A 12,615-nucleotide genomic window follows, 5' to 3' on the forward strand; every position below is an offset into this window, starting at 1 on the left:
CATGCAAAAAAGAATTTATAATAACGGGATGTCTATTGACACACATGTAGTATAGAGTAACATTACCTGGGCAATTCTTAAGTATTATCCGCTTGAACTGTTGAAGTTATTATGTTTTTCCTTATCTCTAAGCTCAAATGAGCAGCCTGCTGTCGTTTTTTTTTCTATTTTTTTACAGATAATTTTGAAACTCGTAAATAAATGATATTCTTCATTATATTAAAACTATGTAGCACGATATTGTACAGCGCTTAAAATACGTAAAAAAATATTAAAAATTAACCTTTGAAGATTTTGTTTTCCTGATTGATTGTTGTTGTTTATTATGTTTTGTTTACAATCCTTGCTTTTCAAGATGATAACTTAAAATAACGATAAATAAGTAAAAAATTAGCCATCTTAGGGCAATACTTCTTTAAGAAGTCAATTAAGATTTCAGTCATGCTGACCTATTTGTAGATATTGTTTTGCTGTTCATCATTGTTTGTCAAAGTGTTTTTTCCTATCTGGTATAATTTTCAAGAGAATGACCAAAGCACAAAAATGGGCAATAACTCTTATAATAATGTCTTTAAAGATTTGTATGTTTTGATAGTCTGAAAGCAATCCAGTGTCAAATTGTATTTCTAATTAAAATTTAACAATCATGACAGAATGCTTCTTTGTGTAATATTATTGAGTTGTAAAAGCGTTGTTCGTGCGCATATTTAGTATGAAGCGCGAATCAATAGTTTTAAAGGGTATCCCATCAACGTGGTCCAATTACTCGGAATGGTTTTGATTCGTTTTATTTTGTAACGTCTGCAAACTCTAAATATGTTCATGTGTATCGATCAATGAAAATACTCTCCGAATAGGTAATACTCACTTTCGGTTCCAACTGTAACATCAGTGGTTTTTATCTCAACGTGAGATTTTACCTAGACGTATGAGGTCTAAACTGTTCGAACAACTGGTAGATTTTAAATAAGTTCAATATGAAAACGACATTTAAGTCATTTGGTTTAATAAATATTTTAAATCGCGTAACTATGGACATTAAAATGTTATAAAACATTGTGATGTGGAATTGACACTTGAAAAGAGATAAACTTAAAACTCAGTTGTATTGGAAAACGGTAATTTACTAACGCGATGAACGGTAGACACTAAATTTGTTTATTTAATTGCATTTCACATTCTTCTAAAATGAGAATGCTGTCCAATTACCTGTTATAATTGTTTTAAACTGTCGTCGCCTTACACATGTTCAATTGTACACCTTTTCTAACTACATTACCAAGTTGACTGAGGTCATGTCATGCATTTTATAAATATTTAAATGTAAGATAAAAAAAGAATGAGTATTGATTTAAATCAATACATTTGTCCATTTATAACGTCAACATTTTGAAAGCAATCTTTTAAAATAAAAAATAACAATAGAAATCCGTTAATCGGTAAATCTACCGTATTAGGATTATCAATATTTTCCCGTAAAATTTCTCTATACAATTACTATTTAATCAGCTTTATGAAAAGCTCTAATTGCTACTCAATAAAAGTTATCAGCTGTAATCGTTCCTCTATTAGAGATTGCTCAAAGATAAAGGCATTGCTATAGAATGTTAAAAACAGATAAAATCTTTGATCAACCCTTTCAGTTTTTAAATGGACATATCCCACCTGCATCAAATATGTCATTATTTTTTTTATGTCGAGTGTCCTTTTGAGCTGATTTAGATGTTTTGAAAATCACCCAAGCAAAGAAATACATTTAGATTAAAAAGTCTTGTGTTGTAATTTATTTTTAATTTAGATTGAAAGTATTTAATATACAGGTCGTAAATGGTATATTTTCATTTCTCGCCTTTTGTGCTTCTGTGTAGCATGTGAAATGGACAATTTAAAAGCTGATTTGAATTCAAGAGAATCATTTAGTTCAAATATTGACTTTTATATATTTTGGAAGGATCAAGTGTATTTCATGTTTGATTTATAACAAGATCCTTACCAACTATTGACTATTTCTATGTGACAATTCATTTGCTACTTGTTTGAAAAAGTTTGGACTTGTTGCGAAAAAGTAAAATATTACATATGTCATTGGGGATATAAAAGTCTTCTTGTAAACATATTACAAAATAACATTTAATACGTTTAAACGTAATGTTACGGATATCACCGCTGTGATTATTCCTTAGATTGAACTCTTTCTTGACCGTTTAAAAAGAGTATTTATTCATTTGTATACCAACTCAGATTTCATTTGACGGATTTTTGGCAACTTATTTGATCATCTCCACAGGGAAAAGCTATAGGATATGTATACATTCATTGGATCTATGTAATAAACAAACGTTTTTAATATGTAAGATAATCTGTTTTATCCTCATCGGTCATGAGTGGCTGAAAATTTAAAATCAGATCTACAAACGGATATTTTGAAAAGAGTGGATAAAATCTTAAAGTACGAAGAAAGATAGTGTTTCGTTGGATTACTGTATGTGTTTCATTTGTTCATAAACCATGAGTAAACAAGATAGTTGCGTTTTCTGTCGAGTTCCGGAAGTTGAAGTTGAAACCGATGACGGACTCGATGACGATTTAGCTTCAATTACACTGTCACAAGTTCAGAAAGCCAATGAAGAGTGGCAAATTAACGATGTTCCCTGGTATGTAGCTAGTCAAGACGAACAAATTCGGTAAGCCAATGTTTCTTCTAAAACCATTATATTATATACGTATTATAATCAATATGCATGGCAGCGAAAAACGCGGATCCACAAAATTTGAAAACGGGTTTCACGGGGCTTTCACCTCGAAATTGGTGTCCAGCCTCGATTTTTATCGGATTTTTTAACATCTCCGAAGTAAGGGATCAATCTCAGACCCATTCTTTGTTCGTCATTCTAATGAAATAAACGTTTCTAACAGTACTGAAATTGAAAAATCTATTTTAATCTTTTAATCATTAAGTTATAGATATTGTGAACTTTCTTATGATTTATGATGTGATGGTGTTGATGTACTTAGTTTAATGCTAGTCGTATGAACATAGTTTTTTTGCAGTGGGTAGCTTATTTCTAAGTCTTTTATTTTCCCTTTTTGAACGTGGTAAAAAAAATCACCTCATACTACAGCAACATTTATATGGCACCCGCTCATCAATAAACAATACCAACTGTTGCATATCCATAATACCGGTACCACATTTGTCCTTCGTACAAACGCGGGTTAGATTTGTAACCAAAGATTTTAGATATAGCTATGTATACTGTTGAAACAACTCATTATTAATATGGCCTCTATTTTTGATCTAAACAAAAGTGATTAAACCTTCAGTAAACACTTTTTATCTTTTCTATTATTTTCAAATAACAAAGTATACAGTTTTGTTTGATGTTTTGGTTTTCACATTACACGTCTGTTCAACCTCTAAACTGAACTAAGTGAACTCAGAATGATGAAACCTAAATACCGATATTATTTTCGTACAAACTCAGTCTGAGTCATTATAAACGGAGTCCAAATTTCATATTTGCTTCAATGAGTTGTTTTTAAGCCACGTACTCTACATGTTTCAGTGTATTTTGCCCAAATAAGCAACTAGATGTGAAGATCTAAATAAAGAAGGGACATTGACATATTTATTATGCTTTTGTTTGTATTTTTCCCTGCATATATATATTTGAGCAATTCGTGCAGCGGCTGTATATATATGTGTCACCTTGTATATTTGCGAAAAATAGTGCAGACATAAACCTCATCAATTCGATTGATGCACAGGCGCTTGAGGAATGTACCCCTTTTTCTAAATACTATGTTTTTAATGTTTTAATTTGTAATAAGTGCCTGTTCCAAGTCAGGAGCCTCTGGCCTTTGTTAGTTTTGTATGTTTTTTAATTTTGGTTCATTTATATGTTTTGGAGTTTAGTGTGACGTCCATTTTCATTGAACTAGTACACATTTTCGTTTAGGGGCCAGCTGAAGCCCGCCTCCGGGTGCGGGATTTTCTCGCTGTGTTGAAGACCCATTGGTGGCCTTCGGCTGTTTTCTGCTCTTTGGTCGGGTTGTTGTCTCTTTGAAACATTCCCCATTTCCATTCACAATTTTATTGCTAGAGGGTCAACATATATAAATTAGTGTTATTGTAATATCGTATTGATAACTGCAAAAAACATTAAATAAGTGAAAATAAGTAAAAATATTACAGAATATTTACTAAAGAAAAAATTAAAACACGAAAACAAAATGTTTAGAAGAAAAGGGGGGATCCATTGCCCTAGCGCCTGTTATTATATGTGAAATTAATTAATGCGAAACTTGAAAAATTATATTTCCATAAATCGTTTCGACGAATGATAAGCTTGTTCATGTATATCAGCTCGTAGCTATTAACCGTTTCTGATACTATTTGATCACAATTCTTTTAAATGGAAACAATGAACATTAGAAACATTGAAAAGTCGATATATTTGTGTGAAAATCCACAGAAAAGATCAATTGATTTGTTTTTGGTCAAATATTCGGTCCTTACCACCAATGAATAGTTTAAAAGCATAAATTTACGCCTCTTGAAAAAACTTTAATAGAACGGTGCGTCTAGTTGTTTATTTACATCAACGAAAAATAAACATAAATCTTTACTAATCTAGACTGATAATCAAGAAATATATTTAAAAATTACCCTCAGTACAATTTATTTTATTTTGTTATACACTGATCGTATCCTTATCACGATATTTTGACAGTCAAGATTGGCGTTCTGCATAGTCTTAATTTTAGATAACAAAAGATATGGGTATATTTAAAGGGACCTGCATTGTGCTAAAAGTTCACCCGGTGATTGAAGATAAAAGAAGTAGAGCCAATTCCCCTGTGTATGCTTAATATACATGGTCAAACTCTGGAAGATATTGAAACCTACCGAAATATGAATATTAAATATTCAACAAAGACGGTAACGTTTTAGTTGTTCTGTTTAGGTCCTATTGCATGGTTTTCGTCCTCTATAATGTTTTGTATTTATTTATTTGTTCACCAGCGTACCTAAGGAAGAATATTCCAGAAGCCAATCGGCAATTCTCGTGTGATTCCGCTACTTTCCTTCCTCATATGGAAGAACGGAATCAGCCGAGTTTAGACGAGTATCCCAAAAGCATCTTTATGAGCACTGCAATCAGTATCATACTTTTTTACAGGGAAAATAAGATAGATTTTATATATTCATTGCATCACTAAATAATATGCAGTGCTCAACATTGTGCGTGGAGGCAATATTGATACATTGTATATTATTGCAAATTTTGTATGTTTTTTGTGAATTTTGCATCGAAGAACATCATAAACCAACATGAATTATTTTATACCTAAAAGACAATTAATACATATAGCTTTACCTCCGAAAGAAGTTTGATTTTGTATGACCTACACAGTCATTTTTGTGTGTGAGTGGAAAATGCTGCAAACGTCAAAATATATCAAAGTAGCTGTTTTTGTCGTATTTAGACATTTATGATTTGGTAAAATGTTAAGAAATAAATCATGATGTTGTTAGTACATAGAGCTGTGCTACTTAGAGTGTTCTTCCCGGATATAGATTTCCTTACCTTTATTAAATTTTGGGTCCTCAGTGCTCTTCAACTTCACACTTTATCTGGCCTTTTAGTTGTTTTGGTTCTGGCGTCCCTGATGCATCTTGTGTAGACGAAGCTCAAGTCTGGCGTGCGAAAATTCTGGTGTCTTTAATGAGTTTTTTCTGTGAATTTATAGATTGCAATACTTTTAACAAAGGACATTGGTGTGAAATAAATTCAGGGTATATATAAAAGCTATTACTTTTTTATGCATTCATAACTGGATTATTTAGATAAAGATAATTTACGTATATTTCACTTTACATGATTATCGGTTTTACGTGATAAAACAGTCTAAATCGCTAAAATACTTGAAAATTATCCCAGTTTGTATTGATATACCTTTGTTTCTCTAGACATATTTCATTACAATCAAGATATTACAAACAATATATGTAATGATTAGATCTTTATCCATTGTTTAATTAGATATATCGTATTGAATGATTCAATATTTATAATAATACTAATCCTTGTTAATTAATTTAGTAGTCATTTTATTCTTGTGGCATCGTATCGACTTGAGTCGCGGTGTAATTTGACCATGCTTATGGCATTTATCCCACGGATCTTCGTGATCAGGAATCGACGGACACAGAGTTTCTCAAAATATGATTAATATAAAAATTCCAAATATGGAATATTCAGATGATATTGATGAAATTTTACACAAACGGTAAGTTGCGGGATGACATTTGGGAGGTCTTTAGATTTAAAAAAAAAACAACTTTGATATAGTTTTGATGCATGTTATATAAATGGAATATTAGTAACTAAAGTCTATGGAATTGTACTTTTCAACTTTCAAGGTTTTTACAGAAATGATATATATTTCAATTATAATTACTACGTATATATATATATATATAGTGAATATCAAATACTGTTGATTCTACTTAAATTTTAATAGTTGTATATTATCTAATATACAAAAAAATATCTCTATTCAAATGAATGATTATGGTTTTATAAATTAGAAAATCGTCCACACGTGTAACAGATTAGCTATTATATCAAACCGTAATACTCTAAGCTCTTCATTATAACACTGTCTTACCTCCCCGAAGTTTACATTCCTTGTCTAGAAGACGAACATCTCTTTAAGTCTGGCATCTTTAACCCCAAATGTTTAACTATCTATTTTTACTTTACTCTCGTATGCTTTAGAAAAAAAATAAAAGGCCGCACACAACTCTTCTTTGTCCTGAGAGAACATACAACTAAAGAACCGGTGCCCCCGATCTATATTGATCCAGAGTGAGAATGTGTTTTAGATTTATTATCAACTTCGCTGTATAGCTTGATACCATGAAAGCGCAGTACACGACTTTTTTGGCGTGATTCACCTTGAGTTTTGTTGAGTTCCCTGATCCAAATTCTTGTTTTTATCATATACATGTATATAACAATTTTTTCTGTACCTACTCATTATCTGTACAACTGCCATTTCATAGAAAATCTTTAACAGCTCTATTTTCGAAGAAGCATTGTCTTTGATTTTTGCCGATGCACTTCTACCTACTATAGTGTGACTCATACACTTCATACAAACCTATTTATATGTAGGTCTTTTTGTGTGTTTGGGGATCAAACTTTTGGTCTTTGATATTAGGCGTACTGCAGACACACACAACGTGTAGACGGACTGAAATTGTTACTATATGTTCTTAATACATTACATAATGCATAAAGTACATAACTTCAATTCGTTATAACAGTTGGTTATTCCGTGGCGGTGCATGACAGCACGGCTCTAGTTCCTGTTCAAGGAGATCTTATGTACAAAAATATGCCCATAAAAAATCTAATGATTAAAACAGTAAAATAAAACCGTGAATAAACATAAATCATATACACGGATGCACTTTAAAGACCTTTCAATATTGAGAATGTTCAAACAAAATTTCACTCTATTAAAATGTCTTTCTATGTCTTTAATTGAAAGTTAATGGAGCCTTCAAAATACCAGTACGAAATCGGATAATATACTTAATTCTATATGTGGCATATGTATACAAATTAGACTACTCAAAAGCTCTATTTATTTTCTATAAACGATATTTGTTTGAATGTCGGGTAAACTAACACAGTTTAAACGAGAATAGATGTTGTCCCTCTACGGTTTACATTTCGTGCTTGCTTAAAAATAAAGCTTATACATGTATATGGGTCCCAAATCTAGTGATCTCAGGCGCACCTGATGAAGGTTATTCCACACAAGTGTTTGCCGTGCACACTGTATGTCAGACTGATATGATATGAACAAAAAATAAGAAGTTCAAAGTTAAAATGTACTCTTGAGAGCGTTGACTGTTGTATGGATATGTCAATATTCTGTATTCTATAATTAATTAATTACGCCACTTTTCTATATTCTTTACATTTTTTGCCCATTGTTCTCAATTCTTTATATTATAAAACCCCTTTATTCTCTATTCTTGTTTTTATTTGCCTTTTTTTCTCTACTCTTTATTTTTTGGTCCGTTATTCTTTGTTTTGTAAACCCCAGACCCTCAAACATCTTACTCGTCGGACCAAAATATACGTACAAACAAAGACGACAAGCCTGACTTATTACACACAGAAAATGTGATGATTACACATGTTTTACACGCTCACGTATTTTCCCTTTGCCTATCTAGACAACGTGTACTGTCGAAGTACTGACTCAAGAAAATCTTCGGTAACAATTTTCTATTCAATATACAGACATGTACAGGGTCGAAGAGTCTCAAATGATTTTCCTTTTTATGCAAAGTTGACAAAGGAGTAGAGACAGGAACCCCAATAAACGGCCCTGTAAAGGTGCATTTTTAAAATTCAATTGTTTGAGTAAATTTACTGTAAATGTTAAATGTATTGCTAAATGTATTATTTTTGAAAGTATAATAAGAAAAAAATGTATATCTGCTTCATAGATTATGAATATATTAGTCTGAAATAAGTATAAATTTCATTTTAGTCCATTTGTTTCGACCTTATTTCATGATTTCATATGTGACGCCACCCCTTGCCCATTGAAATTTTGATTAAAAAATTAAGAATATAGTATATTTAAAATATTTCAGCAAAACTCTATGTGGGCGAGGGGTGGCGCCACAGTTAATTTTTCAGAAAACTGACATAAATTTCACCAAATTATGCCAAAAATCAGGCGAAACCAAAACTTTAATCTGCCTTAAACAATAACTTGAATCTACCTTAAACCAAAACTTTAATCTGCCTGAAACAAAAACTTTAATCTACCTTAAACCAAAACTTTAATCTACCTTAAACCAAAATTTTAATCTACCTTAAACCAAAACTTTAATCTGCCTTAAACAAAAACTTAAATCTACCTTAAACCAAAACTTTAATCTACCTTAAACCAAAACTTTAATCTGCCTTAAACAAAAACGTTAATCTGCCTTAAACCAAAACTTAAATCTGCATTAAACAAAAACTTTAATCTACCTAAATCCAAAACTCTAATCTGCCTTAAACCAAAACTTGAATCAACCTTAAACCAAAACTTTAATCTGCCTTAAACAAAAAATTTGACCTACCTTAAACCAAAATTTTAACCTACCTAAAACCAGAACTTTAACATACCTTAAACCAAAACTTTAATCTACCTTAAACCAAAACTTTAATCTGCCTTAAACAAAAACTTGAATCTACCTTAAACCAAAACTTGAATCTACCTTAAACCAAAACTTTAATCTGCCTTAAACAAAAACTTGAATCTGCCTTAAACAAAAACTTTAATCTACCTTAAACCAAAACTTTAATCTGCCTTAAACAAAAACTCCAATCTACCTAAATCTAAAACTTTAATCTGCCTTAAACCAAAACTTAAATCTACCTTAAACCAAAACTTTAATCTGCCTTAAACAAAATCTTTAACCTACCTTAAACCAAAATTTTAACCTACCTTAAACCAAAACTTTAGCCTACCTTAAACCAAAACTTTAAACTACCTTAAACCAAAACTTTAATCTACCTTAAACCAAAACTTTAAACTACCTTACACCAAAGCTTGAATCTATCTTAAACCAAAACTTTAATCTACCTTAAACCAAACTTTAATCTACCGTAAACAAAAATTTTAATCTACCTTAAACCAAAACTTTAATCTACCTTAAAACAAAACTTTAATCTACCGTAAACCAAAACTTTAATCTACCTTAAACCAAACTTAAATCTACCGTAAACCAAAACTTTATTCTACCGTAAACCAAAACTTTAATCTACCTTAAACCAAAACTTTAATCTACCTTAAACCAAAATTTTAACCTCATCGGTCTCATCGGTAAAACGCGAAATCTGTGTCAAAACCCTAATTTGACATCATAAAAAGTTTCAAGGTGATGTTGGTAAATCCCTTTCCATCGTAGGCGGGGTACAAAGCTTTTTTCCACTCAATGTTGTTAAAATTACTGTGTACTAAACTTTTTCTTAGTTAATTACAACAATTAACATATCCCATGGCATTGAAATGTTCTTTAACCCTATGTTGTCAATAAGTATCTGTGGTACGTACTGGAGTGAAATTTACCAAGATCGACTGATTGATTGATTGTTATCTGTTTAATTCCAGTGGCAAATATTTCACACATTTTCAGGACGATAAAAAATTAACAAATACTACAATAGGTAGGTTTTAACGGGATGTGTTCGAGACATTTGAACTGCCACATGAAGGTATTTTTGGACAAATGATATAGGACTATTTATTTCAGATAGTCAAGACTACTTATGTTTTGTTTTATTCTAGATCTTTTATTTTACTTTATTGCTTAATTTAAAATATATAATGTTTGGTTCTTGGCAGATCTTGTGTTTACAGTCTATATTATAATTCCATACAAGACAACAAAAAAAAAAACATGAAAAAAGCGGAGTTTGTGACGATTATATTTTTCATTGAAAAACAATTAAATGATATTTGTTTTCTAAAGGACTCTTATAAAACACCCGGACATACTTTAAATCGTTCAAAATAATACAACTAAACTACCAATCTTAAATAAATAAAATAAATTTGTTCAAACAAATACTACAAAAGAAATATCCACTCTCTTCTGTTGTATTGGAGATTTATTTAAATCGGAGAATCAGATTTAAACAATATACCCCTTCGAGGTACTAAATTCTGCTTTTTATATACCAACCTATCTAATACCTATACGATTAATTATTTTGCTTAGCCCGTTATTTTTGGACAAGAACTAAAGTCCTTTTTATGAGTTATTGTGAAATATATTTATTCCATTTTCAGCTTTAATCTATTATTAAGCTCTCAATAGGGGTCGCTGAGGGATATTGATTCCATAGACAGTATATTGAATATTTGATATTGTCTTTTTAACGCGATTGCAATAAAATAAATACAGGTTTTGTATGTTACGGTTAAATGGTTAAATATATATATTTTATTGGAAAGTTTAAAAGCATGTTTATTCGTAATTTTAACTGCCTACATTCATAAATCCCCTGCGAACGTTAAAATGTAGTTCTACAAGACGAAAGATTCGGATTGTCACATATTTTATTTCGTGTAGGGATGTTCCGAAACAATGTGGATATATTTTGATAACACTGTTGACACAGCACCCTTCAGAGTTACGGGCGAACGGCATGATTCAATATTATTGAAACAAGAGTTTTCAAATATTTGAAAGAGAAGTACTCGTTGAAAGTGTAAATATATTGGGGGATTATGATTAAACTTTTATTAATGTGATTAGTTTGAAGTTGTACGACTGTTGGGTAAAATGCCACGAAAGAAAAACATTAAGCAATATTTGACAAATACAATGTTAGACAGGGATGTTGGCGTACCAGTATTTACACCATATTCCTCGGAAACACATCTTCCGGGTCTTTTTACTGGGTAAGTTATTTTACTTCAATCGGTCGTATGGTCAAATTTGATAGGATAGTGTTTGATGTTACCTAAAATATCAAGCAAGAAACTAACCGGTCTTTTCTTGAAATTGATGAAGATAAGCATATTTTATACCATGTGACATAATCAACAGTGGTAAATCATGATAACCTTTACGCTTATTTTCTCATAAATGTGTCAATGTCTTCCAATACATTGTATAACCAGACCTTTGTTTTTATTCTGTACTACAAGACAAATCGCTAACAATGTCATCGATGTGTGTTAACTATGTTTAAAATTCCTTAAAAATATATATTTTTTCGATTTAAAAAACAATGAGTGATATATTTTACTTGTTTGTTGAAAGAGCTTGTGGATAGAATTGTATCTAATTTTTAAGAGGTAATCAGTCGTATTGAGAAAAAAATCTTGAAAAATTGTTACAATTGTATTGACGGTTTAAAATAATTTGATACCAACTGAATTATTTCACACCAATATTAATCCATTGTCCCTGTCACGATTGAAAGGTAAAAACGTACTGCAGGGTTTCAACAGATATATTTCGGTTCAAATGTTATAAGGTATCATTTCAAAATCAGTCTAAATGGACCATGTTTTGTCTGTTCATGTTTGTCTTTTTATATTCGACTAGTTTTTGGGTGTTGGTTAGTGCCATTTGTTGTACTGTCCAAAATGTTTTGCAGTTCCTGATATCTTTTTTATGTATTATTTACTCTTTCAAACGGAGCAGATTGTCAACACGTCCTTTATTTGTTTATGTTTAACAGATGCAAGAAACCTCGTCAAGGGAGGGATGTAGAGTAGTTTTTGAGAGATTTTTCTACTGTACGCGCATCCCTAAAATGTTATTTTATGGGTTATAAGCGTCAAATTAAAATAATAAAAAAATGTCGAGCTTGCAATATTTATTCCAAATATATCATATGATAAATGAAAATAAACAAGCACTTTCATCCTCCTTTCGGAATCTATGCACCTCGTAAAATTTGAAAAAAAAGACTAGGAAGCAGTATTTTATAATGTATACATTATAACTATATGTTCTATGGTTATACATTGATTCTGTTGCATTGAAACAAACAAATGTTTGAACGCAATATT

General features: G+C 30.9%; 1 protein-coding gene across 2 annotated transcripts in view; it reads left to right on the plus strand.

Moving 5' to 3' along the window:
• The window catches only part of LOC127715085 (uncharacterized), a 35,871-nt gene that overhangs the window by 16,365 nt on the left and 6,891 nt on the right, over nt 1-12,615 (plus strand). The window lies entirely within an intron of this gene.

Source organism: Mytilus californianus, unplaced genomic scaffold (assembly GCF_021869535.1).
Source record: "Mytilus californianus isolate M0D057914Y unplaced genomic scaffold, xbMytCali1.0.p SCAF_9, whole genome shotgun sequence".
Taxonomy (NCBI): Eukaryota; Metazoa; Mollusca; class Bivalvia; order Mytilida; family Mytilidae; genus Mytilus; species Mytilus californianus.